The sequence below is a fragment of the Stegodyphus dumicola genome, chromosome 3, assembly GCF_044657685.1.
Source record: "Stegodyphus dumicola isolate Sdum_Otavi_A_Nest chromosome 3, ASM4465768v1".
Taxonomy (NCBI): domain Eukaryota; kingdom Metazoa; phylum Arthropoda; class Arachnida; order Araneae; family Eresidae; genus Stegodyphus; species Stegodyphus dumicola.
The window spans coordinates 219,407,749-219,434,774 of record NC_140770.1 but is presented as its reverse complement, the minus strand read 5'-3'; positions in this window follow the sequence as shown (position 1 = coordinate 219,434,774).

Below are 27,026 nucleotides of genomic sequence, written 5' to 3'. Positions count from 1 at the left end.
GGATTTATAGAAGGAAAGAGTACAACTTTAGCTATTTGTGATTTATTGGATAAAGTATAAGAAAATAGAAGATTAAATTTGCATACAGCACTTGTTATGTTGGATGTCAAGAGCGCATTCAACAGTGTATGGTGGCCTGTTTTGTTTCAATTAAAAAGGTTTAATTGTCCTTTTAATCTTTTTAAGTTAGTTGAACATTATCTTTATGAGCGTTCTGTTTCTTTTGAAGATGTAAATCTATGTATTTAAGAGATTTTATGGCAGAGGTTGTCCTCAAGGTTCTAATTTAGGACCTATATTATGGAATATTTCATGTGATTCAATGTTTGATTTGCTGTTTAAGGAGAGTGTGAAAGAACAAGCTTATGCGGATGATATAATTATTATTGTCTCAGCAAGTGGAAGACATACTATTGATGCTGATAATTGATCACACATTGGATTTGATTAGTAACTGGTCAAAACAAGTTAAATTGAAATTCGATTATAAGAAATGTGCTATCATGGGCATAGCTAAGATAGGTAAAATGATTACTCTTCCAAGAGGACATATTGAAGGATATTCTTTAAAGAGTGTTCGAGAATTAAATTATCTTGGCATTTTTATTGATGATTAACTCGCTTTCATTCCTCATTTAAAGAAGATCAAGACACAGTGTTCTATTGTCTTGAATAAATTATACGCAATAAAAGGCCTTAATAGTGATATAAAGGAAATATTTTATAAGAGAGGGATTGAAAGGAAGGTATTATATTCGTGTGCAGCATGGTATAAAGTTAGAATTAACAATTTGTAATTCAAATTCAAAGGCTTGCGATGTTAAGTATTACTGTTTCAGAACAGTTTCTAATGTTTGTTTACTTTAAGTGATTGCGAGCCAATCTATTTGATTGCTCAAAGAGACTGTATTTTATTTGATTTAAAGTATGGCAGATGATCTGATAAGTTTTTTGATTTACAAGTGGATATTTCAAATATTGAGACTTAAAAAATAGTTAATAAGGTTCATCCTGCATTACTTACTGATTACTTTTGGGATAAGAAGCTCCCTACTCGTGAAGAGCACGAAATATTTACTGACGGTTCAAAGATAGATGAAAGAGTGGGTTACACTTTCGTAGCTTATTCAAATGGTGAAATTGGATTTATTAAAAAGTTTAGATTAAGTGATAATTTAACAGTGTTTCAGGCAGAAGTTTTTGCCATTCTTAAATCTTTGGAATGGATACTAGGGAAAGATTCAAAAGAAGATGTTGATTTATTCTCGGATAGTCAAAGTGCATCACTTGCCATTTTTTCTGGAAAATCTTTTACTAAATTGGTTTATGATGCTCATGTAATTCTAATTGACAATTTGAAGAAAAGAAATATCTATCTCCATTGGATTAAAGGTCATATTGGACACAAAGGAACTGAACACGCTGATACTTGTGCTAAACAAGCTACGTTTGAAGAGTTTGATTGATGTTTTTCTTCCTACTTCTAATGAAACTTTTAAAAATATATTAAAGAACAGAATAATTTTAGCAATCATGCATTGCATTTTAGCAATTTCTAACAAATCATGCACATGTACCATTATCTTATAGTAGATTCAATATTAAATATTTGAAATGTTTATGTGGTGAACAAGAAGCTGATGTAGAGCATGTAATTTTATGTGATTTGTTAAACAATAAATGGTTAAAGTTCTTACCATATTTGAATACAGGAAATGATGTTGTAAAAATTTTTCAAACTGAAAAATTTAAAAAAGGATTAATAGAAATTATGAAAATTATTATTGAATCTGAAAATGTTATATTTGAACAGTCACTGTAATTCATTATTTATATTGTTATGTTAAAAAGTTGTAAGAGTACAAGTAATCTATTGTAAATTACTCTATTTTGTATATTTTTGTAAATATTAATTTAAGTACATTCAAGTTGGATTGTATTGTGTGAATTCTTTCTATTGTATTATTTGAAATCAAAATAGATTGTACTGATGTAATATTGTTTTGTAAATTTTTGTTTAAATAAAGGTATTTGCTGATGAAATCTTCCCTCAGAGTATGAGTACGGTATGATGGTTTTATAAATAAATACATTTTTTTGGAATGGTTCCAATATTCCCTGCTTTTGCCGCAAGGTAGCAGGTTTAAAATATCAGTCTTACCAGACATTGAGGATTCTAAGTTCAGACTGTGAGTTCAGATGCCTGGGTCAACAAAGTGAAAAATTTCAAAACGAGCAGCCTATTGTCTTACTAGTTTCTGATTATTTAACATATGTATGTTAACTGACCGAATAAGGAATAAGGGAATATTGGGAATTTCGTTATCTCTTTTTTATTGCTGAAGACTGTAATATTCTAAATGAAATTTTTGGCTCTTTCATATTTAGACTAATGAATCCTGAAGTTCAGAATTTGCAAAAATAATTAATTTTAAGCAGATTGCACATTGCTTCCATAGTAAAAAACTTTGCAGTTTACAGAGAAACAGGAGATACTGTTGAGTTACGAGTCACAGGAAACGCCTCAATCCCACAGATTTTGGGGGGCATCTAGCTCTAAGACCTTTTCAGGATGCAAACGGCGAAATATTCGAACACCAGAAGTTTTCTGCTCTAGGATGGCTCATGTGCATCTCGCTCCAAGCTTCAAATTTCTAGGTCTTGAGGATTTCGAAATTTTCTCAGCCCACAGACAATGGGAATTAGAATATTTCGCACGGCTGGTGAAAGATTTACAATTATCCATGTAGCTTGTAGTAGAGTTATACAATTATAATTGCAAGGGTTAATATTTTATCAATCAGTTTGTAGAGACATTAGATAATTTGGAAGCAGGAAAGATGAAAAATGAACAAACGGCTTCTGAGGGAATCGAACCGCGGACCTCTGGAAGACGTGCAGACCTCTGGACGTGCAGACCACCACACCACGAAGGCATGCAAAGAAGATGGAAGAAATACCTTAGAAGTTGAGACTAATAAGTAAAATCCTTATATAACTGAGCTAAAAACTATTTTCGACGCAGCCACAATAATCTGTCAAAGAATGATTTCAGTAACAATGAATTTATTGTATCTGCATAGAAGTGTTAATTCTCGTATAGTCCTAGTTTGAAAGCATTGTTTTCCAAAATACATCCAAATGAATTTTCCAATAATAATATCTAAGGCTAAAAACTGTTTTCACAATTTTAGCTGCTCCTAACTATCGTTAGTACAATAATACTATTTTAATGTTTTATGTCTTTATGAAAATGCAAAACAAACCTGCCAAACAATTAATATTACTTACATTTCTTTCTCTTTAACTTCTTTGTGAAGCTGAAAGGGCATTCAGTCATTTAATGATGTTTTACATGCCTATGTCATGGCATATGCTTTCATATGCAATAATGCATAATATTGCTGTTCGGATATATGCTGTTATAATGATCTTAATATTTAATAACAATTTTACTAGTACACCTAAACCACGTATTATGCTATTGTTATGCATTGAGTATATTAAATAGAATATTTATTATTAAGAACTGCATTCCATTCCAGTCGATAACATGAGGCACTATAAAAAAGAAAAATATGACAGACAATTTTGTTTCCTTTACTAACATGATTACATTAATTTATGCAGAAGTATAAGATACTTTTGAGTCCTATAAGCTGCATAAAAATCCATCTTTATTCTTTGCGTGTGTTTAGATGTAACATTCATTATGATTCAGCCAAACACATGCAAAACCTGAAATTGTAAAATAACAACAATTGTAACAATATTCGAAAATATTGTCAAAAAATAAATTACCTTCATTCAATTAAATTTTATCCAAGAATATTGGCTTATTATAAAATATTATTCAATGAACTACTACCATTAGATTATAAACATTGTTGGCATACATTTTTAATAGTACTCTCGACAATTTTCTCTACCTTTAGAATTCTATTACTTCATGTCCAAGTGATATATATCGAACTATTTTATCATTGTTTGACTTGATCCTTGTTTTAGATTTTTTCATTGTTTTAGTTATCCATCATAAGTAAATATTTTTAAAATTAGCCCATTATTAAAACTAAAAATTTGAAAAAATTCTTAAGTTTCATTAGTTTCAAACCTTTCATATTTCTCCTATAGCACTGCAAACCGTATTTTTGTTTCATTTTTGGACATAAATAATTATAAGTTCATTAAGATAACTTAATTAAGAAACCTTATTGCTTATCCCCACACGTACTTACCATTACAGTTTCTTTAAACAAACTAAACTCAGTTTATTGACATTCAGTAATAAGTTTGCTAAGTTTGCTATTCAAAAATGGAAGACCCAAACAATTGCGTTTATGTTTCTTTATGCTAAATCCAGCGAACACGCCGAATGCTTCATTAATACTTTCGTATCGATTGTGTTTACATAACTGCCAGAAATTAAGAATTTATTCAGGATATTTTTTAAAGAAATAATCCGGAAATTATTGGTATTAATTTTGAATGATGGTAATTACACTTCAATATTTGTATTAAGGATTTTAATTAGTTCATTAATTCATTTCGTTCCAAACATATTTTTACAACAAATACTTCAGTATTTTTCCCAAATGCACCCAGAAATTCCTCTAATTTAACTCGTTCAAATCAAAATAGAAACTGCTTACATTTCTAAGCCTTTAACCAATTATTTTCAACGCTTACTTTCTATAATCATAATACTTTGCTGTTATACTATTACCTCCATAACACTGTAAAATTGATTAATTTTCCTAGCTGAATAAATCTATATAAAATAAAGCGCAAAAATAACTTGCATATTTTTTATAAAGTATATAGCACGAAAAGTATATTGTTATGCAAAGAATCATATTGCAGGAATTCTTTTAGAAAATCTTGTGCAATTTTTTCTCCTTTCAATGTAATTTCTCTAGAGCTTTATTCTACTAGTTAGATAACCAACAATTATTTATGCCGAGCTTCCATTCTAGAAAAAATTTAAAAGAAACAAGGTTAATATCACTAATGAATTAAATTTAGTAAAATGTATTAACTTTTCTCAGATTCTCAAGATTTAAAAAAAAAACCTAACTTCAATGCGTTTAAAGGTAAATGGTTACAGTTTTGCCATTTAACTACACACATATGGACTTACATACTGAAGGATTCCTGAGAGGAAAGGCACTGTTGAAATTTTTTGAGCTTTTAACTACACTCTGAAAAAGTGTGCAAAATTAAAAAAATTTGCACTTTAAATATAATTTTTGAAAAAACAATGGTCAGATTTTATAGAAAAATAGTAGGAATATTCATTTATAATAGATAAAGAGATGTACACTGCGGAGGAAAAAAAGAGGAGGACGGTTCTATATCTCCCGTTCTACTGGGCCGATCGACGAAATTCAACTTGCGTTATTCATGTGTCGAAAGAGCAACTTAGTGTTTGTATTAGATTTATATATAAAATTGCTCTAATATGCGTATTTTGGCACAAAATCGGATTTTTACTGAAAGGGTATGCCAATTTTTTTCATCTTTCGATTCTGCTACTGAAGTTATGCCGAACTGCGAAGTTTTGTGAAAATCACACGCGTTGTTTTTAAAACAATAAGTCTCAAAATTCTAGCTCCTCGATGAATTTCTTATATATTTATTCATCTCGCTTTATTTACTAAACGAATATGGACGTTAAACGTTTAACGTTAAACGACAAAACGTTTATGGAGAGACGAAATTTCTCTCGAAAAGGCCTCCCAGACATGCGTCATAGGGTTAATGCCAGGAGCTCTGGCTAACCAATGCATGCTGCGAAAATCCTCACTTTCAACCTGTTGAGCTTACGTGGACGAGCGTTGCCGTCCATTAACAGGAAAAGTCTAAAGGCGCCCTCTAAATTTCGAACATATGGCTCTACGGTCTCTTCTCTATGCCTCATAGCAGGCAGGGAACCCTTTGTCAAACATATGCATGGGATAAGCGGCTGTCCAATATAAAGCCTGTCCAGACCATTACTACTCCACCACGGTAATGATCCTCTTTCCTGATAAGGGAGTGATGGTATTGTGTTTCTGGTTCTCTCCACATACAGATAAGCAGCGTATAAGTATTCAGGCTGAATATCGACTCATCCGTAAAATTCATTGTTAGATGTCTTGTCAAAGGCATATGTTAACTGCACCATGTTAAACCATGCTCTCTTCTGTTTTGTTGGCAGTAAGCAAGACGTAGTCAGCGGACTTCTGGCATACAGCCCCATTCATAGAGCCTTTGGGCCGTACTAACTGTAGGCCCTGAAATATGGGTTTCAGCATCGGCGTGCTCACTTGAAAGCTATGAACCTCCAGCAGTCCTCTCTCACCGCGCTGAAAGATCCAAATATCTATCATCGTTCGTAGTTACACATCTTGTTTGATCTTTTTCTAGGTATTCTCAGTATGAATCCGATGTTCTGAAATTTTTCTCACGAAGTGCACATGTCACTGGGTATGACAATAAGCTCTGTATCCACCTGCGCTTATGAATGGCCTGCTTGTAATCTACCGAATATTCTTCATCTCATTCCGTCATTCGTGAATTATTGTGTTAAATTAAAATATTTACGCAATTCTTGCCAGAAACACGGCGAATGTCGTGAAGGATTACGAGTACTCAGATGGCCGAAAACTCCTTGTGCGATTATATCCTTTCCACAATCCCAGCTCCTCACACACACACGTGCACGTTTACGTATTCGATCTTAATATTTGTAAATTTTTGGCAACATAATTAGTTCCCTGTGGTTCAATACTTTTCGAAAAAATAGATGCAATTTGAAAATTCACTTAATTTTGCAGAGTGTTGTTATTACCCTTCTCCTTATCAAACAATATAGAGCGAAATTTCATGCAATTTTCTAAAAAGACGGCTAGAAATGTCAGGATTGACAACTATTAATGATTTTAACTTTGTTTATGTAAATGCTATAGGCGTAGAGCATGGGGAAACTCGTTTTCCATATTCGTTGCAAAAAAGCGGGATCAGCGTGGCTTGAACCAAAGCAAAAAGAGAAGTTTACCTGCCTGGAAAAAGACAGAAATTTTAAAAATTATTGTAAAGCATTAAAAGATAATGTAAAATGAAGGTAACACATATGGTGCGGGTGAATTTTAAAAGCTTCATTGGATATAATGCATAAATTGTTTCGCCCTATAACTTTGAATAAGATTCCAATTTGAGATATGTTTATATTCGTCATATTTAATATTATAAGATTAAAAATAGTTAAATGATACGAAAATGTTATCTAGTGTTTACAAGTTCATATTTGAAGGTAATTTGCTGTTTCTCATGACCATGTATTAAAGGTGAGTTTGAAGAAAAACTTTAAACTCGGTTTTCACAAAACAAATTTTTTGGCAGTTCCTATGTCTTGAAAATGATTCATGCGACTCATTTTTAGTTCAAAATGAATGATATTTGGAAGAAACTATCTTGTTATATGTTACAGTAGTGTTAAGAATAAGTTCACAAAAACAAAGGTTAAGCGGACTAATATCACTTATTTATTTTACATAACACTTTCAAATAGAAGGAACGCCGTCTACATGACGACAGAGCACACTTCACTCTTAGCACTGTAGCAATTGAAAAACAACAAAAAAGAATAGAATACAAATCACATAAGTTACGAGTTGAAAGTTCGTTACCATAGCAACCAGAATTGAATCAACATGCAGCAGCGCCATCTATTGTTGCAAAGACACACTAGTAATTCGATTGGTAACAAAAAATACTAAACAAGTAGAACTGTGTATGCATTTTTCGTTATGAAGTTATTAAGAAGTTTAAACTTGTGATAATGTTTAACAAAAGGTGATATTTTTCCGAAAACTGGGTTTAAGTTCACAAAATTCTTTTTTAAAAATTGTTTATTCATCATATTCAATAACGGATAAACGAAATCTTTTGTTAAGTCTTTATAACTAACTTAAAGGAAATATTAGGAAAAAATATTGAAAATTAGAGCGCAAGGTGTATTTTTATTCTTTAAATAAAATAATTAATTATTTGTTTTTAAAAATATGATTTAAAATAAATTGAAATTTTGAACATATATTTTATAAACTGATGTTATAATATGTATATGTGTAAAATTTCTTGTTGAAAGCACAGAAACTTAAAAAAACTAATTTTTAAGTCCACCGTCCCCTTAAACGTTACACATAAGTTATCGTTCATAATTGAATGAAAGAAAGTGCTCATCGTGATAGTAATCATGGCCTCGGTTTCCAAACTTGCAAGTACACAGATTCATATCTTGAAACACCTGGAATTAAGAAAACACAAATATGTTGACATATCGTGGCGATATGGTCTTCAAATTACAAGTTATATTTTAGCATGTACGAAGAATTATTTCGGCATTATACATGCGTTCACAATACCTGCACATAATGAACGTTGGATGAAGCCTGTAACAATTTGCCACAAGCCTGTAACATTTTCATATGGAATCAAGCATTAAAAAATTCCTCTAGTTCTGTGTACATTTTCACTTATTTATCCGTGATGGTTTTATACAAAAATTGGAATTTGTAGAAGATATCGACGAGACATTCACTTCAACGTGCGCAAAATCAAAGTGACGAAGGGACGCGGTGAGGTAAAAAAAATTTCGCGACTTTAACAAAGCAGTGGTTTGAAGGCTACATTTGCGCTCTTTCCGAAGAGAAATATGCATACGCCGTTATCCAAAAACGATGTGAGAATCGTGGTTTTGTGATATCTAAAGCGTCGATAGGTGGTATCATCAATAGTAAAAAACGTCAAATTGGAGCCTCAAGTGGGACAAAAATTCCAAACAAGTATCCAAGGAACAAACGGACATCTTCGACTATTGCAAAGGTACATTGTTTAATGTTAAAAGAAAATCCCCCTAGTCAAAGAACAGTTGCAAAATCATTACAATGCTCGGTGTACACTGTAAACAAAATGATAAACGTTGATTTAAATCTTAAGAAAGCGAAAAAACGCAATGTGCATCCTCTTCTTCCAAAGCATATCGCTCAACGCAGGACACGCTGCAGAATTCTATATGAAAAGCACTTATCCAAACAAAAAATGGAAAACAATTGTCACAATAGATGAAGCATGGGTGTAGTTAAATGATTGTAACAAAAAAAAGAGACATTTATTATCATAAAAGGGGAGAAAAAATTTTAAGTACATGGTTCAAAGAATCGAAAGAAAGTTTTTCGAATGGATTCATGATTGTTGTTGGTTTTTTACTTCCTTGTACGAAGAGAAAAGGAAGCATTGTAATCGCGAAAAGTTTCAGACAGCATAAAACAACAAATATATTATATTGCTTTATCTCACATTTATGCTTAGAAGCTGAAACATATGCAAAATTAAAAATATCTCATTGCCTTCAATGCCACATTCTGTGTCATTTCTTTTTACTTCCTTGTACGAAGTAAAAAGGAAGTATTGTAATTGCGAAAAGTTTCAGGCAGCATATTTCAAGGAAAATATCCATTTTGACCGCTTTCGAATGCAATTTAAAGACGTATTTGCGTGATATCTGTACGTAAGGACAGAATAAAAGACTCTTTTCCTCCAAAAAAATTATAAAACTGCTTTAAAATGAATTCTGAAGAGAATTTTTCGTGGCGTCTGTACGAACGTATGTACAGACGTACGTACATCTCTCGCATAACTCAAAAACGAGTAGCCTCAGAACGTTGAAATTTTATATATAGGACTACTATAACATGTAGATGTGCCCCTCGTATTCGGCACTCTGTTACCCGGTTCAGTGATCTCAGTTTCTTTACTCTTATATGTTTGTAAATTGCACATTTTTTGCTTTAAAAATGATTGAATTATGTTGTTCTTATCTTTCGGTTGAGGTTTTCATGCCTTTAGTAAATCTGTATGCAATATTTTTAGAATTATCAGCAATTTTAAAGTTGTTTAAGTGCCGCTAAGCCTAATAATTTTTTTGATGGCGGCCATTGCTTGTTTACATTTGAAACAGTAGAGTAATGGATTTATTGCCAATTTAGAGAAACGTAGCTTCACAACAACAAAGATAACGCTTTCATTTATTATTGCGAATTAAATCATGCTTAATCTTTTCTGGAATTTTTTCAAGGAAATACGTGTTTAAGATTTACTTCGTAATTTTTAATACAAATATTTTGAGTTTTTATGTATTTTTGCCTTGTCGCGAAGTGAGAACTGAATTAATTGAATGAGAAATACTCAATCGTCTGTGAAAAAACTGTTTCTTTTTTCTTTTGTTTGCTTAATTTCTTTTATACATCGTTCGAGATTTATTATAGTATTTGAATAGAACATGTGGCAACGCTTAAATAATTCTTCAAATGATATAAATTTTGTGCATTCTGAGTTATAATATGAACGAAATATAATACCGTTAAGTGAACCTAGCGCCAGAGTTAGCGTTAAGCCAGAGTGTCGCTATGGTAAACAAATAAAGTGAATTTTAAAGAATGCATTTATTCTATTGTGGTTTATGCGCTGTCGGCAAAGTAGGTTTAATTAAATCCAATAATTCTAAACGTAATGCAAGAAAAAATGCGTGTAATTTAATATTCCGTACAAGGAAGTCATGTGGTGTACACATCAGATTTTCTTATAATTTCAAGTTAAAAATCAAGAGAGTGGAAATAAATGTCAAGATTAACTCCAAATACTATCAGGAACATATTTTATTGCCAATTTTTCTGAATGAAATACCATCGCTTTACCCACATGGCCATCAATCTGTGAGACTCCATCAGGACAAAGCTAGCAGTCACACATCAAAATCCACTGTAAATTTATTTCCTAAAAGAAATGGAACAAAAAACTGGTATCAAGGCCATACCCTTCACTGATATCCCTACTAAATCTCCCGATGTGTCACCTATGGATTTTTGAGCTTTCGGACTTTTAAAAATTGCATTATCCAAACGTTGTCCCAAAACCCTAACAGGACTCTGGAAAGCTGCTCGGGAGAAATGGGATAGAATATCTCTTCTGTCACTTCAAGAGGCATTATCCTGGAAATTGCGGTGTCGAAAGATAGTTCAGAATAAGGGATGTCAAATAGAACATTTAAAACACAAGACTTTTATGTAATTTAGTTTTGTTAATACAATATACATCGTCTAAAAAATGTGTGAACAGCCTCTGTAGATAGATGTCATTCGCCATTGCTTGCGGGTTTAAGTAACATGCTATCAATAGCTTGTGAATATTCATCAATATGGACTTGTTTTTAGCTTTACAGCTGTACATAGTAAAATTTGGTTCCCTTGTCAAATTTTCTTCTTCTTCTTCTTTTTTTTTTTTTTTTTTTTTTTTTTTTTTGTTTTGTTTTGCTTTTTCGAAAGAAATTTGTTGACTTTCTTCCTAACTGAATACTCCATTTTTCTTAGTTAAGAGTCAACAGTCGTCCTTTAAAAGCATAATTCGAAATAAATCCTCTAAAGAAGCTTCTTAAAGCGATAAATGTCAAACTGCATGAATGGTTTTAGATTTTAAGAATTTTGATATAATTTAGAATATTCTTGATACTGGCTTTATTCCACATTCGATAATGATAAGAATTAAATATTTTAATTCTTGTTTAAGGGATTAATACTTTAGTAATTTCAAGGTTAGTTTTGTCACACACAAAACTTCGAAAACTTTAAATAATTTCTGAATCATTTTTTTCCAAATCTTTTCCAGGACAAATATATCGTGAAGAGAGCACAGGTAGGTGAAAATTATTCATTTATCACGTAGTGAAAATTATTCATTTATCACGTAGTGAAAATGATTTATGCTACATAAAAAAGTAGTATTGCAGGAACATTAGTTAATGCAAATATCCTCCTTTTAAGCTGTTCACGTTCATCCGGAATTAGGAAAGCAGTTTTTCAGTTTTGAATTTTTCGTGATAGAAATCTATGAATATCCATATGGTAAAACTGGTGTTGCAAACGACTGCTTTCACATAAATGTTTTGATAAATCATCATTCTAGGCTTTGAAAATTTATCCTTTATGGATTGACTGTTGAGATATCTGTCATCAACAACTAATCTCTTTTCGTTTTTCTTTATCTTGCTAATTGGATAAAAGTAGCATATGGGGATCAAATTTCTGTTAGGTTTCCATTTTTCCTCCTGGCTTTTGAACTTTCGACTTCTTTAATGTCCATTTTTATAAAATCACTGCACCCTAATTAGGAAATATTCGGAAGTGATCCTAACTCGGAAGTGAGAAGCAATCTCTTTTGTTCAAAAGATGCAGCAATTCTTGTTTGTGATCTGTGTCGAGATTCGTGCCAATTTTAACTTCCCCAAAAGTATTGGAATTTTTAAGTTATCAATATTTTTCTGTTTTCTTTGCTTTGTCTTGTTTTGTTTCGGAACTCGTTCCAGTAATTTCTGTTTTAAACTTAGTTAAACTTCTGATTTCCAATAAATTGATTGAGTTGGAGCATAAGAGCATTCTAGCCAACATAATTCACTGGCATTTAAGCTTTGCAGTTATTAATATATAATACTCGTAAATAACCAAAGACTTCAGATGACTCTGCAAGCGTAATTAATCTCCTTTTTGTAAATTCTGTATATGAAATTATTAAATTGATATAAATTTTTTCGATATTCTTGTCATTATTTGCAGGCAAACAAAATCGATTTTCTTTTTCATCGAAAGATAACTTTCAGAAAGGTTTGTTTGTCCTTCTGGTATCCAATACGCAAACTCGTCGATTTTGGAATGAAAAAATTTAAGGTGAATCGATCAAAATACATTCCATAAGAAGATCCACTGCTGCGCTCACCAGGTACAACTATTATCTTAACATTTTCATCTTTTACATTACCAACCTCCTAATTAGGTTGTATACTACCGATGGTGTAGCTTGCAGGAAAGTTTCTATTTCCGAAACGACAGTTTGAGTCATATTTTGATAATTTGAGCAAAAGGAGTTTTGATCAGGGAAGAATAAATACTTGTATCTATTAAAGCTTTGATTCTCTCAGCATTTTTAATTTTTACTTTCTATAAATCAACAATACCTTCTACTAAATTAAATCCTGTCTAACACGTAAAATTTTATCGCAAATAAATTTAAATAATTTAGTCAATTTAATCAATTTAAATAATTTCACATTATTTAAATTGATTTTTATTTTTATCAATTTTTAAAGGATTGTTTTGCATTATGCTTTGCATCGGTAAACATTTTCTATTATTGAAATTTACAACTGCTTCATATTTTATGATTTTCCTTTGCCACAGGATAACATTTTACACAAACGTTTATTTTTCAGTATGGACCTCAAACTGCCAAAGTCATCTAAAATTTTATTTAACTCCTCAGGCGTTATTACCTTTGACCATGCCTCTATAAAAAATTAATGATGCAGAGTAATAATAAAATATAATAATGCAGAGTAAATAAATAAGCGAAATAAAATAAAATTAAAAAAAAAATCTGAAAGCTTTCAGGTTTTATATATTACGCCCAAAGATATTATATTATATTACGTCGAAAGAGGCGCTTCTAATGGTTTGGGTGCTACTTTTATTTGTTAAATATCATGCTCATCACCGCACAAAATTCATTTCAACATCAATATCCCAAAATATTTATAAAAAAATATCTTTAGAATTTTCGATATACAGTCTCGTACGCTGGTGATAAAAATGTGTTTTACCATACAGTGTTGCCGTTGTCCGCTTTGAAATGTTTGAGATTGTTAATAAAAATTTCGTTAAAGTTCTATAAAATATGAAACAGATTGAAAATTGAAAATTCGAGCTTCCAGGTGCCCATGTTCGGGTGGTGGATTACGTTATTCAAAATCTGATCGCTCTAGGTAACGTCGTTTTTTCACAGTGTATTATATATATTTTATATATATATTTTATGCATATATTTTAAACATATATATATATATATATTATGCAGTTTCTTCTTTATTTATTTTTTTAAATATAATACAGGGCGATAATATTTGGTGACAACAAGTTTAAAAGGGATTATCTTCATAGTGATTTAACGCAAAATCTCGTTTCGACAGTAATAGCCCTTCTGGGCTAATGCTCCTTTGGGCCAAAATAAAAATAAACCTAATATCTCTACAAGATGACACACAAAATATTAGTAATAGTTTTCTCTGATGCATTCATTAGCTAGCCATGTAAAACATCGAATAATTTCATCTTCAATCGCAAATCTTAAGGTTGTTTTAGCATTCCGAAAAGAAGTTAAGAAAAAACAATCTGATGTGAAAACCATATGACTTCTTTGTACAGCCAATTGAATTATACGCATTATTAGCTGCGCTTTATTTAAACTTGAGTCCTAAAATTATTCTAAATTATCTAACCAATCCCTCAGCCAAGTTGAAAATCACATTAAAAATTGAGAAATTTGAAATCATATATCTCTATTAATCGTCGTACAGGAGCAGAACTTCTTGTATTCGAGACATAGAAAAGTCTGAGAGGTCATTATATAAGGTATTTCTCTCACCTTCTTAGCGAGCCTTCATGGTGTAGCGGTCTGCACGCTCAGCGCTTAATTGAGAGTTCCGTGGTTCGATTCGCGGTAAAGGCGTTGCGTATTTTCATCTTTCCTTCTTCCAAAAGTACCTAATATCTCTACAGTGACGCCCGAACTAAAAGGGTGTTGGATGATGGTTCTCCTCACCTAGGATTTTGCGATTGGGCCCTCTAAAAACCCCAGCTGCCCTTTAAAATTACATAAGGTATTTCTCCTGCCTTCTTAGCGAGCCTTCGTGGTGTAGTGGTCTGCACGCTCAGCCCTTAATTTGAGAGGTCCGCGGTTCGATTCCCGGCGAAAGCGTGTACTAATTTTTTTCTTGCCAGCTTCCAAAAAATACCTAATGTCTGTAAAATTAAAGCAATCCCTTGGAGGCATTTTGGCTTGGTCAGGAGTGCAAGAAAAACTCTCTCAAAACAATCTATGCAATTTTATTCACAGATAGAAAAGGCGGAAAATCTTTTCACCTACCATGTTAATGGATGGCTTTCCAATTACGAAGGCGTATAACTCAAAATATCTGGGCTTGACCTTAGATGTCGAACTACACATTTGGAAAATTGCTCCAACAAAGCACTAAAGAAACTTTGAATTATGAAAAGTTTATGTGGGATGGATTGGGGTACGACTCCGAAAGCACTAAGACCTACATTGCGTTGATAAGACCAAACTTTGAATATGCGACACATATTTGGGCACACGATTCTGAGACCGCATTGGGGAAACTTGACAAGATAGAGAGAGGCAAGAGCAGCCAAAATAACATCTGGAGCTATTCCAACAACATTACGGCAGAACAGGAGTGCGGACATCTGACCCTTTTACAGAGAAGGGAATATCTCATACTCAGGTTTACGAACAAGGCTATGAGCCGAGACATGGTACATCTGCAGAAGGACTTTTGGAAACTGAATTAACAGATCAAGACTTAATAGGTCCTCTGAAATATGACAGTGAGTTCAGAGACAATATAGCTCTCAAACATGACACCTACATTGTCCTTCAAGAACCTAACCTGTCCTCTTACATTTCCATTAACATCAGAAAAATTTCGATCTGGTGTATCATTTTACAAAAACGGAAACTGTAGCTGTTATCAAGGCAAAATTTACTCGAAAAATTAAGTCCTTTTTGGAAGCTGATTTGGTAAAACTTACGCAGATGGTTTATCCGATAAGACTGTCCAACAGGATGGAGCCAGTATTCACATCACGCTACCAAATGGGACAATTATACTTCGAAGCCATGGGACAGGCAATATCACTACCAACGGAAAAGCATGGTCGAAATGGATTCGGAAAGATTCAAAATGGATATTTCCTTTGGAATCAGAAATCCGACATTTTTCGCGATTACAATACTTCTTTTACGTCCTGCAAGAGAGTAAAAAAAGAAAACTGATACAAAATATCTTTCAGAAATGTCCATTTTATTTCGTGAGAAATATAAGTTAAATAATCCAATAAAGTAAAAGTAATTACGAGTTGGTAATAAATAAATGAATTTGTATTCATTCATTTATTACCAACTGTAAATTACCGATAGTGAACAATAATATAAATTGGAAAATGTAAAATTTATGCATAACAACAAAAATTATCGATGTCAAGTTTACAAAAATTAAATGAAAATAAAAGAGTTCCAAAACGTCAAAAAAATGACAAAAGAGTAAAGAAGTAAACATTGTATGTCAACTAGTACGTCACAGGAATTGTAATCTTAAGTTTGATTAAAATGAGCTACTTAAATTATGTTCAAACTTGTTTATTATGCGTGAATAAACCTTGCCAACATGACTAAGAACCAGATACTTTAATTAGCATTCTTTATTCAATGTTTCCAAAGAATTTTGAATCTTTTATTCTGATAAGCCTAACTATTTTGGGAGAAAATGGATGTGTAGGGGGACATATTTTCATAAATTCGCAGCAATCTCCGAGTAAATGGCCAAAGATTTATCAAGATCGCTTCTCATCGCTGTCAAAGCAACTGTCAGAACAGTCTCAGAAAACCTATCAATCAACGTATTGCATTACCAATTTGTAATCACATAGCTATATGGTTGTATATTTACGCACGCTATAAAAACGCACACAGAAAACAAATGTACGGTTAGTAAATATTTCAATGGGTTGCTTAGGGATGCCTTAGCAAATGATTTTAAGAAGGAGGAAATATCAGGCAGATAATAAAAATGGAGATAGTTGCTATCATGGAGATAGTTGCTTGCTTTTGTCTGCATTCTACAAATGGAATGTTTTAAGTCTTCAGACATATGCATTTAAAAATTTTAGTTTTGATTTCATAAAGTCACTTAATGTTAATAGAAAGTGGGATATTTTAAGAAAATGAAATGATCATTTAAGAAAAGAAAATATAGCTTTCAATCTAAATAACTGAGCAGTAGAGAAATTATTTGACGTAACTGAACAGTGCAACTTATATCTTCCCTGATATAAAAAAGAAACGCAGCTGCGTAATTATTCGTTTTCTAAGTACTCTATTTAATTACAAGGAAATTTGAAGCATTTTAGTTCCACGTATAATTTGAATATAAATGGAAAATACTCAATGACATTAAACATTTCTATTTTGTGGCATATTTCATATTCCGCTACATTTCGATATTTAATCTTGATTAGAGAGATCCTGAAAGCTGCTAAAGGAATACATTTTTCGAGATAAGCCTTTTGTAACATATCGTAATATATTTTCTGTAATCAGATAAGAAAAATCTTAATTCACATTTACAAGTTTCAGCTACAATCTGAATATTATTGTGAAATTATAATAACACTATTAACGTCTGTCTTCATGCATTTCTTAATTTGTACCTTTAATTAATAATTTAAAAGTTTTTATATGCAAAGACACAGCAGAATATTCGTTGGCAATTATTTTTTCCCTCCATGTTTTACAGTTTATTTTATCAGTAATTTTGAGTTTTATTACTTAATTTTTTGCTTAATATACCATTTGTTTTATAGAATACGGTTCATATTAATTTAAATAAATAATTTTGAAAGCTACATTTTCAAAACTGCCCCACCAGTGGTTGAAACAGCTGAATACTGGTAGTTCGACCAAGACCCGGGTGAACTAATTGGCTGTATTGTTGGTTTCTCTTGATTGATCCCATATGTAACCTGAATATAAGACAGTTTCCCTTGGACAGTCCTCCACGAAAGTCGTGATCTGTTTGCCATGCTCAAACAACCAAACCAGTCTTTTGAAAATTTATAAAATGTATGTTATTTTAAATAATCCTTAATAATGAACAATGTTACAGTTATATTTCTCAAAAAGAAAAAAAAAACAAAAAACAAAAAAAAAAAAAAAAAAAAATCAGTTTCGTTGTTATGTATGCATTGCTGCAGATAAACAGTATCCTTAAATACAAAGTTTTGAAGTTTGGGATATTCTATTCATTTAAAGGGTGTCAGTTAACACATATTATTAATTTTAATAAGCTCAGGAAGAGATTTGTGGCCTCGTTGGAGAGCGAAGTGACTCTGTTGAATCTACATTTGACAACTAAATGTAACTTCCATCCAGAAAGGAAGTATTCAACGAATGTGACATGTTTATTAAGAATTTAATGAATTGGCAGCAGGAAGTTCTAACGAAAATGTTTGCAAACGGAATGTAATCTGCAACTATATCCTGGATTATTTTCGTCAAATATGTCCATTCCATATTTAAAATAAAGCTGATCCTAATTAATACACGATGCTCTGAAGCACAGAAAATTGAGATCTGTCTCAGTTAACACTTCTTGTATCCTACCCGATAATATGTATCATTCTTATCATTATGAAGGCTGTAAAAATATACGTATCACCACGTCGTATGTCATTCCTAAGAACAGCAGTTCGAACTGTAAAACTCTGAACTTGGGGTATAGTTAATGTTTACTCCGTCAGTTTAACACTATTAATTAGCAATTTAAGTACACGGTTTTCAAGAATATATGTCCAAAGTTCCTAGTAATTTCCGTATAGAAATGTTATTCTATAACCTGCTATGACGACGGATGTATATAATGTCTGCATTGTCTATATGAAACAATGCGCAATTTATTGATAACATGCATTGGGATAAAATAGGAACATATGTAAAGTTTTATTTATTTTTTTAATACATATCTTTTCGTGCGCAGCAAGTGTACAACACATTGCTTGCAAAAACAATAAACAAGAAATTTTGGAGGATAATATGAATATGCTTTTTCAAATAATAGAGTGTATGCATACCTTTCAAATGCTCACTTCACAAACACATTGCTTTAATGCATTTATTTTATGAGATTATATATTGATAGCTGTATCTGCGTGTTTATTTAATCGAATAATGCTAAGTACATGCTGATCATTTACGCAGAATGATGGATGTTTGCACTGACAATTTCTACGGGCAACTAGCTTGTATTCAGGATAGGCAAGTCAAAGTTAAGGTTGAAATGACACAGTTAAATGAGCAGTTTATCTTACTTTTAGACATTATCATGATCGAAGAGAAACAGAAAATATATTTAAAAGTCAAGTTAAGGCAAATAAAAAACACAAGTTAATGTTTTTGATAAAAGAATATTTATCGTTCTTCAGCATCTCTGAAAATACAGAAATATTGCACATCAGGGTAGTACGGTAATACGTGCACTATTAAACATCTGCAGCAAGAAGTTCGTGAGTTATCCAGGATAGAAAAAAGTACATTCGTGAATAAATTTTCAAAGATTTGGTTTATCTAATTACATCAAAACACTCAAGTGATATCTGTCTAAAGGGAGGAATGCTTTCGTGGAGGAACATTCTAAGGAGCTCGTGTACACGTTACACATAGGGAAAAACACGGAAACGCTCACTCATCGCGATTCGAAATTGTGGCCAATCTACCAGTTTTTAGCGGTTTTACCGCTCAGCAGATGGTGGGACTACAGTTTTTAAAGGTAAACATCACATTTTGGTTATGCAGAAAAAGGCATCTAAAAAAAATATTTTGAAGTCCAGCTGTACCCCTGAAACTGAAGAGTGTTCTACAGTTTATTGAACACTGCTCAATTCTAATGTGAAATCAAGTTGTGTCATTTGGCTTTTGCTGAACTGAAAAAAGGCTGTTATCTTGAAACTTTTGTATTAACGTATACTCTGGCTGTTATAATTATTTAACTTTTCTTAGTCATTGAACTGGAAAATTTTTAATCGAGATGAAATTCAAAGATTTTTTACTACAAGTTTTTAACATGAACTATTAATTATTTGGTTATAGAGCAGATAAGACAAGAGCAGATACGACCCTTTCACAGCTCAACCTGGATTCCAATTTTGGTCAAAAGGAATAATTGCATGCAAGATTTTTTGCAAAGTTAATACGAGCCAATTGTCCTTAAAATGTCCTCCACAAAAGCATTTCTTTTTCTGAAGATAGTCCTCGTATACTTTGCTTAATTAAATCAACCATTATCGGCGATTATGTTTCAGACAAGGATATAGATTCTTATATTGGGTATGACGCTTATTTAGGAAACACTCTTTTTAACTTAACTAAAACTGATGGTGCCGGACAAAATACTCAAAAAAAGTCTATAATCCTGGTGACGGCACCATTGTTAAATATATGAAAATTAATTGGTGTTTTAATACCTTTTTAAACTTATCTGAAACTGATTCATGGTGCCGCACACACTAACTCAAAAATATATATTCATATGAACATTCTTATAAACATTCGTATAGTGGTAGTACAATTTAACTTTTAGGTTCGCGTTGTGAGTAACCTATGCGAAAAGAAATATCAATAACCTAATTTCAATTAATTACTCCATGTTTCTTAAAAGCCTTCCGGCTCAAACAAATGGAGGGACATGACAGACCACAGTAAATTATACAGAAGATAAATACACAAATGCAATTAAATTTTAAACACATATTTATTAAATTCTAGAATATTATTATATTACTAAATAATGGATAACTGATCAGTAATCCTACCACATACTTTTACTATGAGAAGTAACACATAATGTCACACGCAATTACAGCTTACAAAAATTAAGATTAACATTATCAAATCCTACTGTGTCATAGGAGTAACACCAGTATTTCTCCCATTTCATCTTCTAACTTAAAAATTTATTCCTTTTAAGAACACTAATAATATACACATCGATTAATCAATTTAAGTAATTGTTCAAATTTCAACAAACATTAAAATGACGACTCTTGCTTGAGTATTAAGATAATTATTAAAGTAAAACAAATAAAAAGAATAAATCACTCATAGGGTGAAGTCCATACCGCACATTTCCTTTACTCGGGAATACCTTTGTAAACTGATTAATAAGGTGATTTGACAGCTCCACAGATCGTCCAGCGTCCAAATTTTACTCGAGCATCACATTATTCTTGCTGTCCTTTATTCACAAAATCATCGTTAATGGAGACAGACAGATCGTGCGAATTTTAAAGATGTCTTGGTTGAAACACCACCAAAGCTGTCCTTACAATTAATAAATTCCAGAGCACGGAAGGATGAAAAATCGACGCAGCTGACACAGGCAGAATAAACAGCATCGCACACCTTAGACGGATCCTACAGGAGTCTCTTTCATTCTGGAAGCCCCGAAACCAACCAAAAACGTAGAGCACCCTTAGAACAAAATCTAATTAGGAAGTCAATGTCGGGAAAAACAGGAACACCGCATCAGGATCACAACGAGAATCTGCATTTCAATTCTTGAAACAAGAGAATAGGAATTCTATGCTGAGCTCTACGCCTTATGCCAACGCAAGTTCTCGCCAGCTAAAAGCCGACAGAAAATCATATCCGCTGCTCGCTGGTATACGCCGCTCGCGAGAGCAAGACCCGGGAGGGTCAAGCCCCCACTTTTCCTCCTCTTACTCTTCTTGAAAATCAGAATCAGAATAATCTCTAGCCTGGTGCAAGCACCCAGGAAACCTCAGTTTCTCCGCCTCTGTGAGTTCATAGGCTTTCAAAAATCATAAAATTAAAATTACACCAATGCCGGAATTTTACGTTATCTAAACTGAGAAAATGACACACCCATGACGAATCAAACACCAGAAAATCTGACAATGCAGTCCGAAAATCATCTGTACACACAACGTGAGAAACAAAAAATGGACCCCCCCCAACTAACATGCGAAACTAAGCTTTACGAGAATCCAATTGCGTAAACTTAGTACACCCCCCACTGTCTTGAAGTAAGAAAAACTGCAACTTTAACAAAGCGAAAGCAAGACGATTTCCGTTTCAAACGCCATTAGTTAAAAAGCGACAACACAATACCCTAATGCCTCCAATGTTAGTAAAAAGGCTATAATCCAATAAACCAGATGTGTTTCCTTGCAACCGTATCTCGCCTTTGTTACAATTCCTAATCAAGAATAACGAGTTAAATAAAACCTTAAGAGCTTAAGGGGACTCGTACACCTTAAAACCCATAAGATGTTCGAACAGGTGACTGTTGCAAGAATTGGGATAACTTATTTATTTTAAAAGCAATTACTACCAACTTTTTACAGCTGACTACATAATATAGCTTCTTTCTGAAATAGTAATCAGAAAGTTTGTGTTGCCACAAATACTTTTATAATTTAATCCGCTTTGTGACAAAATTTTTTGTCATGTTTCCAACTTGCGCGCACAGTTTAAAACATTATGTTTCATAATTTAATTCCATATTTAATATACAGCTTTTATAACATCTGGAAACTACTGTGAACCTAAAATTCTAAAAATTTCATGTTAAATTTTTATTTTATTTTGAGTTGAGTTTATAAAATGTATTTTATTAACAAAATTTTTAATGTTTTCATCCATAAAGTTTTTCAATATTAAAATATTCATCAGATTGTTAGTTCAGTTAGAAAATAGTGCCCATATAAAGAATTTCATCGAATTTTTTAAGTATGTACCGTTAGCCATTTTTAAAATATCATGCGCGCAAGGTGGAAACAAGGCGAAATATTTTGTCACAAAGAGGATTAAATTACTTAATTATTTGTGGCAACACAAAATTTCTGGTTACTAGTTTCCAAAGCAGCTATATTATGTAGTAAGCTGTAAAATGTTGGAAGTAATTGCTTTTAAAATAAATAAAATATTCCAATTCTTGCAACAGTCACATATTCGAAGATCATGAGGAGTTTAAGGTGTATGATTCCCCTTAAGAATACTTTTTCCAGATTAAAATACACATGAATACAAATAAAAATATTAGAATAATAATAACTTGAAACACATGTTAGTAATTAAAATTTGTAACATAACATATTTGCTCATTGTTGTGTGTTTATAAAATCTAGAAACCTTGAAAAACGTGTTTGTTATATACGTGTTATTAGTTTATAGAGCTAACAGAAACATAAGGTGTCACATTAAGTATTACCTAAATAAACATATCATTATGAGAACTTAGTTTTAAACATATTATTATGAGAACTTATTTGCAACCACACGTTTTTCTGGTTTTTTATTAATATCAGGAAGTTACAATAAATGCTGGTGCTATTAACCATCCTGATTATTATAAATAACTGTGGGGCAATACGTAATGGAGAAGGGTCGGGCTGGTTAGGCAGATTTAATAGGTTAAATGGATTGATAAATTTAAATAGCAGGCAGATTATGAAGATACTTCTCGTCATATTATCACATTATATCAATATTCTGCAAAGTTTATGTGTGCATGTTTCTATGTGTTACATTGTGAAGTTTATGTGTTAATAAGATCACAGGTAGTCAATGAGCGTCAGGATTGCCAAAACATTGATTAATGCTGGAGCAGGAAAGCTGCTGTGAAAAGGAAAGTTGTTCCTTTTGCGAAAATGCGCATGTATGTTGTCCTTACAAAATAGTTATTTGTCCGTATAAGGTTATCAGTTGAATTCTCAAATCTTATTCAACATTGCTACTGTCTGCTTGCTATGCAATAACAATACAAAATAAACCAAACTTAATAGTTTATTCCTCAAACCTGCTGCTGTTTTCTCAGTTTTGCTGTTGAAGGTCGCTCCTGTTTGCTGAAATAAAGTCCAAATTAAAAATATCTGAAAATCTTCAGAGTGGCATAAATTAAACTAGTCAAATTTCAACTCCTACTTATTTCCACTAAAAAGAGGAAATCTAAGCTAAACTAAACTCTGTTATACTATACTTTAGATGTTTATACTTTAGATGTCATATTTTAGAAGTTTTTTTTTTTTTTACTTTTTATACATACTTTAGAAATCCGATATAAAATTTTGTTTGTAGTTAAACATATTTTTAACCACACACGCCAAAGACTGACGAAGTAAAGAGATAAAAATTACTAATGAAAAATAACTTGTAGAGACATTAGGTTATTTATTAGGAGGAGTAATGAAAAATGAGCAATGTCATCGCGGGGACTCGAACCACAGTCCTCTCGAATAGGCGTCGAGCGTGCTGACCACTTCACCCCGAAAGCTTGCTCAGAAGGCGGGAGAAATACCTTATATACTCCCCCTTTTAAAGGCCGACTGGGTATTTTAGGGAACCCGATCGCCAAATCCTGGGTGTTGAGAATCAACATTCACCAACCCCCTTTTAGTTCCGTCGCCACTTTAGAGACATTAGTTTAGTTTGGAAGCAGGAGACCTTTGAAAAAAGAAAGACCCCTTTGTTGAGAATCGAACCCAAGACATCTGGAATACGCTCCCAGTGTGCAGATCACGACACCACAAAAGAATGATAAAAAGGCGGAAAAATACCTTATAATTTATAGTCATTTAAATAGGTTGTAGCTAGTAACTGTACATGAATGTAAACCTCCAAGTGTAAACAAGGCCATCAAATGTAACAAATAATTTGATTTGTGTTCTTTATTTTCTAGTGAATTTAGAATTATATTGATTGATGTAAAACAGATACTTTTAAGTTATCCTCCAATTCAACTCAAGGAGTTGGTAAATTAAATTTTCTTAACAAATATTCTTATCTTATTAATTATTTTTATGTTGTTTCATCAGTTGCATTTTTCATTGCTTAATTTTAAAACTGATATACATTTTTATGTAATTTTTAATTTTCTTAAAAGTTAAAATTTTCCTTTTATTCTGATAAAGCGGGTATTATTAGTTTTTAGAAAATAGCGGATATTATTAGTTTTTAGAAAGTAGCAAATATTATTAATTTTTAGAAAGATAGATAGCAGCGGACATTATTAATTTATAAAGACTACAGATACTTTAAGATTTAATTTATAAAGATTATAATTTATAAATTTCAATTGATAAAGATAATTAAAAATAGCAGCGGGCATTATTAAATTTAGCAGAGGGCATTATTAAATTTTTGAAAGATACCCAAAATATTTTATGCTTACCTGATGGTTTTTATTTTAGAACATTTCAATATTTATGTACTACAATCCTAGTATCTCTTACAGATCTTGATTAGTTCTCATTTCATAGATGTACATTCTGTTATTCATTCCTTATTCAAACATTTCATCATTCATTCGGGTTAGATATCTCTTGTATGTACAATAACCCCGTATATACATACCTCTCATATGTGGAGAAACTCCTATGTGCATTCAGGTTTGATGTTCCCTCTTGACTGATTGACACATTTCACGCTGCAGTTGCTCAAGTTTATAACAACTGCCAGATATTAATGCTGGAATTTGAATGCAAGCTTATATCGGAGTAAGTAATTTAGACATTGTGTAGGCTCTGAGCATTTTTTTAAAATTAAATCTTCATCTGACTCGTGTTTTTTCCCTGAAATTTCTTTTATGTGCATATTTCTGGTGTACATTTCAGTCTTAATCCATGGGACATATTTCATGTTTTAATAAATTTATTATTACATATTATATTTATCATTATAACTCAGAATCTATATACCACACACTCTAACTATATAAATAGTATACAAGGAAGACATAAGGATGTTAAGGAAGAAATTATTCTGTGAAAGAAGAAATAATAAAATGAAGTCAGATCTCAATAAAGAAATTATTCCTGTCAGTACAACTTTGTAAAACTTGTTACAAAAAGAAATGTTTGGAAAATACTCTTTGCATATTTAAAATTGATTACGTCTCAAATCCTTCGTTTCTTCTTGCTGTTTAACTTTCGCCATATGATGGGAAATTGTGAGAGAAGTTTTATACAACACATGATTGGAAATGTTTTGGACGGACTCAAATCAACAGAGATCAAAGGGACTCTAAAATTTTCGTCTGGCCGGCTCGCTACTAGAAGCAGCAGCAGAGCTCTTCGATCTGAAAAACAAACTCATGCAAATGCTTTTTAAGGAATACATTCGGGTTTCGGTTTCGTAAAAACTCTGCTTGCAATACCAGATTCTCATAAAGTATGATAAATAAAGTATGGTCGGGTAATAAGGAACTGAGAATTATCTGGAAAATGATATGAAAGTGAAGCTCCGTAAAAAATCTAAAATGAGGAAAGATGCAGTGGGCCTGTTAGTGATACTTTTATTAATAGCTCAGTAAACACAGTTCCTAAATCTATGACAAATCAGATGAAAAAGTCTTGAAAATTTCGATTCTTTTGATAGGCAGCAGAATTTTATAAATGATTTATAATGTTGGAATTGGAACAAAAAATGTCATTTATGAAAACAGTATTCTGCGTATGAAAGTCAAACATAAAAACTTTATTTAGTCTGCCAAAATTCCAAATTGATCAGAAAAAAAATATCTGTTCATCATTGTAACTTTCATCATTTCCTTCATAATAACGTAAATTATTGTAATATGCTTTTTCATTTAAGGTGGAATGCCAAAGACCGTGTGCATAAAGGAAAGCAATGAATTTCCAAGCTGCATAATAGTAGATACTAGAACAAACATGAAGTTTCTGAGCACTTTTCTGAGTCGTCCAGATTTTACATGTGCACCTTCTGTGTACTGTTCCATATTTGACTTGGAGACAGAAAATGGAGCATGAGTATCAATGCATGTATATCAAATCCCATTATTGTTGTTTTGATTGGCAAAAACGGTAAAGCGTCGAAATGTTGAATCTTTATTTTCGAATCTGACTTTTGAAGAAATCGATGAAATTTCATTCAAAAGGTAGAGCTGCCAAATATTAAATCGTTGCTTCGGATTCTCTTCTTTCCGTTTCCTTAGGCACTCTAAAAATGTACATTTTTTATATATTCTATTCATTACCCTGCATATTTCTTCTAATTTGTAAGCTTAGTTTTGCTATCATGCATCTACATTAAATGTACTTTTTGGGTATTTTATCTTTTATCTCAACAAAATCATCCTATTTTTCCCCTAGCAACTTTAAGATATTATGTCAAAATGTCTTTTATATCAACATAATATAACGTCTAATTTTGCAAAACATAAATATTGAAATAAATGGAATTCTGTAAAATGAATTCTATAACATATGGATTTTGATAATATTTTGGGAAATATTACATGCTATAAAACTTTATTTGGCTAATTTTGA